The sequence below is a fragment of the Tamandua tetradactyla genome, chromosome 7, assembly GCF_023851605.1.
Source record: "Tamandua tetradactyla isolate mTamTet1 chromosome 7, mTamTet1.pri, whole genome shotgun sequence".
Taxonomy (NCBI): Eukaryota; Metazoa; Chordata; class Mammalia; order Pilosa; family Myrmecophagidae; genus Tamandua; species Tamandua tetradactyla.
In genome coordinates, this window is record NC_135333.1 from 77,362,363 (window position 1) to 77,367,385 (window position 5,023).

Below are 5,023 nucleotides of genomic sequence, written 5' to 3' on the forward strand. Positions count from 1 at the left end.
ACAACCTTAGTAAAAAACCCCAAATTCTTCCCTTTCGACATCATCCCCCACCATGCAATGGTCTAATGCATCTTCCTGCCCTTACTCATTTACATGAAGTCACCTAATCCACTTTAACAACCACTCTTGATTGGGTTACATCTCCAGAGAGATGATCTAATTACAGATTCAAGCGTGATATTGAATAGGGATTATTCTGCCTTTATGAAATGGGATTTTGATTAAAACATGGCTTTTCTAGGTTCCATACATCTTTTCAAACCAGCACAAGGAGGAAAGGGCATCTCTGGCTCTGCTGCTACATTGTGCATCAGTGGCAGCGGGTTGTGATGGCTTGAACTTTTGTATCCCAGAAAAATATATTCTTAATCTTAATCCATTCCTTAGGTGTGAACCCATTGTAAATACTACTTTCTCGATGAGGGTTACTTTAATTAAGCCTTGGCTCCACTGACTCAGTATGGGTTTTAATCCCACAGAGAGAAAGCCAGGGGAGCAGCCAGAAGCTGGATGTCAACAGAGCCTGGAAGAGAAAGAATTTAATTGCCATGTGCATAGCCATATGATGAAAAGCCAAGGAACTCCAAATATAGCTAGCTGACACAGTATTTTTGGAATTTTAAGGGTGGAATTTCATCCTAGGGGGCCAAACAATGAACAGTTCTTGTAAGCATATAATTGCACATTGCTTAAATATAAAAACAAGCTGTTTGGCATCACTTTTTTTTTTTTTTTAAACAATAACATACAAACATGAACATTCTTACCATATGATCGTTCCATTCTTGGTATATAATCAATAACTCACAATATCATCACATAGTTGCATATTCATCATCATGATAATTTCTTAGAACATTCGCATCAATTCAGAAAAAGAAAAAAGAAAAAACTTCATACATTCCATACCCTTTACCCCTTCCTCTCACTGACTGCTAGTATTTCCATCTACCCAATATATTTTAGCCTTTGTTTCCCCTATTTTTTTCTATACCTCTTATCACTCCCTTTCATTGATCACTAGCATTTCAATCTACTAAATTTATTTTAACATTTGTCCCCCTATTATTTATTTATTTTTAGTCCATATGTTTTACTCATCTGTCCATAAGGTAGATAAAAGGAGCGTCAGCCACAAGGTTTTCACAATCTCGTAGTCACATTGCAAAAGCTTTATCATTATACAATCATCTTCAAGAAACATGGCTACTGGAACACAATTCTACATTTTCGGCACTTCCCTCCAGCCTCTCCATTATACCTTCACTAAAAAGATGGTATATAATGCATAAGAATAACCTCCAGGATAGCCTCTAGACTGTTTGAAATCTCTCAGCCACTGACGTCGTCTCATTTCTCTCTTCCCCCTTTTGGTTGACGTTTTGTCAATCCCAGCTCATTCTGGGATTTTTGTCCCACGTTGCCAGGAAGGTTTACACCCTTGGAAGTCATGTCCCACATAGAGTGGGGGAGGGCAGTGAGTTTTCTTGTCATGTTGGCTGAGAGAGAGAGTTGGCATCACTTTTGCAATGCAGCTTCAGATTATGGTTGAGGCAGTAACAGGCATGAGTACATTAAAAAAAATCCAGATAGTCTGAACAAATAAACTTTTGAATCTCTAGTCTGGTAGTCAGCAAACTACAATTTTGTGGGCCAAATTCAGCCCACTGCCCATTTTTGTTAATAAAGTTTTACTGGAACACAGCCATGCCAATTTATGTATTCTTGGCAGTTTTCACACAAAAAGGCAGAGTTGAGTAGCTCTGAGAGATTGTATGGCTTGTGAAGATGAAAATATTAACTATTTGGCTCTTTAAAGCTTGTTGAATTCTGTTCTGGTCTATTGGAAACAGAAAGCACCTATTTAAATAACTGGTGTTGCTCTACTAGTGATTTCTCCATAAATGTGGCATTTTCATGCTACTCTTCACTTTTTGACGTTAACCCTTACATTTTTTTTTAATGAATACATGTTTATGAATAAACTCTCAACAGTATAAATATGGATTTAAAAATACCTTTTCCTGTGATCTAGGTTACTTTGCAAGAGCAATCTTAGGAGCAGTTGTTGGATTTGTACTGTTTTCATTCCTTCCTCACCCAAGAAAGCCACCAGGTATTATTTGAATGTATGGTTTTCTTTTCAGTAAGTCTCTAAATATGGCACACTTTATTACTTCCAGAAAAAAAAGTTCAGCATTCAAGAGAATAAGATAGCCTTTTCATATGTGGGTGCTGTTTTATGAAACCAGACAGGATTGCACAAATCTACTTATATCTCTTTTCATCTCCCTTCTTTCTGTATCTCACAACCCATTTTCTTGGGGTCAAAGTTTATGGGTACGTGATGATAGTGCAGTTAATTCTGTTCCTCTTTCAACTTAATTTTTCTTAAGATCCCATGGATTTAAACTCTAATTTTCCTCGCAAAGAATTTTTGACCCCCCCCAAAGAAAAATTCCCTAAATGCATTTTTAAGTTTTTCATTTAAAGTGTTAATTCTCCAAGATAAATATATCTCCTGCAAATGTAGTATAGTCCTTACTAAATATGGATTCTTATGGCAAATTGCAGTAGAAAACACAGCTTATTTTTAAGCTTAAGATACCAAATGCAGTACTGTTTTGAACAGATTGACATGTTAAGGGAAAATGTATTTATCACCCATGGTTTACTCTTTGCAGACTGAAAATTAAAAAAAAAATGTTTTCTCTATTTGGTTACAGCAACATTAGACCAGATTATATTTACTAATTTTAAATTTATAGAAAAAAATGTTTTTAAAAATCTCTCTTTAAAAGATATTTATTCTCTTCATTCTCCAACCTCTTCTCCTGGCTATTGCTCATAAGCAAAATGAACATGATTAGGCAAAACCCAGCTTGTTCCCAGTCTATAGCCATCTGCCTTTTATCCTCTTTCTACTTTTCATCACAAAGCGCATGGCCCTCTTAAAGAGAACTGAAATAGAAAGGCAGTTATTTTGGACTTGCAAAAGTCCCAGCTTCAGCTTAGTCCAACTGCCCTTATTTCCCGGGACATAAAAATAAGAACAACTTCTCCACGGTTCATTTGTAGAAATGTATCTGCAGCTCGGCTTAGCAGTAGCTTTCAGAATTCCTGCAATAAGCCTTGTCCCACAAACCATTCTGGCTGATGAAATTTCAGATATAAGACCTATTCCCATTTGAGTTAGGGACAGAATATGGGTGTGCGGTTTTATATGAAGTGGTGATTATGCCATCTTCTGTGTCTGAAGCATTACTTGAGTAGAATAAAAATGATTAAAAAAATAAATATCCCCACCTTTTCAACTGTATGTAAGGAGATACTGTAATAAAGAACAGACTAGGATATATAAAATGAAAGGAGAAATTAGAGAGAAGCTTGGGACATCTAGTAGTGCTGATCATCTAGTACTGCTGATCCCATGTCATGACAAAGTCGTGATGATCCTTTATTCACATTTTGTCACATTATAGCCCAGTTTGAGAAAGAGTTAAAGGAATTTCAAAATGACCTGTACAGGGTGGCGCAATGGTGGCTCAGGGGCAGAATTCTCGTCTGCCATGCTGGAGACCGGGTTTCGATTCCCCGAGCCTACCCATGCCAAAAAAAAAAAAAAAAATCTGTACAGGCAATTGATGTGTAATAAAGTGATGCTTTGCTAAGGAACAGTAACTTATCTATATAATTAACTGAAGATTTATAACAAGCTTAAATTTCACAGCAGTGATCTGACCAAAGCAAGCATATTTATGAAATCATGAAGTAAATAAATTATGACTATCACAATAAATGCCTACCCAGAATCAGAATTCCTTTCCTGTAGATATGGCTGATATACCAAATATCTCAGATTTTATCACTAAAAGAATATTCAGAAAATAAAACTAGCAATATTAGGAAAGGCCTTTAAGATAAACTGTCAACAGTTTATCTTCCGTAAGATTAATCTCTCCCAGAAAAAATGTAAATTTTAAGTGAAGACTTTAGAAAGATTACAGACATTTGGAAATACTTCTAAAAATGGTGAAAGTATAATTGAGATATGATTAGATAATATAATTAATTGTATTCCATTCTTGCATCTAAACAAAGAATCAGTTCACCCACTGACCTTTATTAATTACACTAAAAATAAGTCCAACGGCTTAAGGAGTGCTTTGGTAGGATTTGCTTTAATCTCAAAAGAATAACTTCCTAGCAAAGCCACACATACCTACAATCTCAGAACAAAAATCCATCAAAGGAATCAGGGTTTTATTACTGTCCTATCTTTTTAGGACATCCCATTTACCAAATATTGATGGTAAGGGATTAACACTGTAAAGGCATTTAAAATACAGAGGAAAGTAAGAATAGGTGGGCCTAGCCTAATCACAATGCATACATCTGTGTGTGGTTGTGTGAGATACATAAATCACATGAACCCTCTAAGGTTCATTTACTGCTTTCATCTGAAAAATGGTGAAAATATCTGTGAAATGTATATGTCAAGATTATTGGGTAGATGAATTAGTTCTTAAAGCACTCTGTAAAGAAAATGATAAAAATGCAAATGAAGTGTTAATCTTATTCATTAATGTCTTAATAAAAAAACACAAAAAGCCCACCAATTCAAGAAGAAAGTAATCTTTTCTGATTCTCTAATTATTTAGAAATTGGAAAAAAAAGCCTTTTTTAATTAGTATCAATTCACAAAACTCTAGAGGAAGTAAGTAATCTCTGAGAATTAAACTCATTATCTTCTAAGCAATAAAAGTCATACTATTTATAATACTTGTCAATTTTTCTAAGGTCAACATAGTAACCCTGAAGGCAAGGAATTACTTCTTTTCTTTATCCCTTAAATTCACATTTTCATTAAGAGGCTCATTCTGTACCAGAAAGGCAGTTCTTTAAAACCTGAGTTCTAAATACCTGCTTCTTTTCTGCCCAGGTGTCAAGTTTATACATTACCAGTAATACAGAGGATGGTTGGTGTAGAACATTTATTCATTTCTCCATGAAACACTCAAAG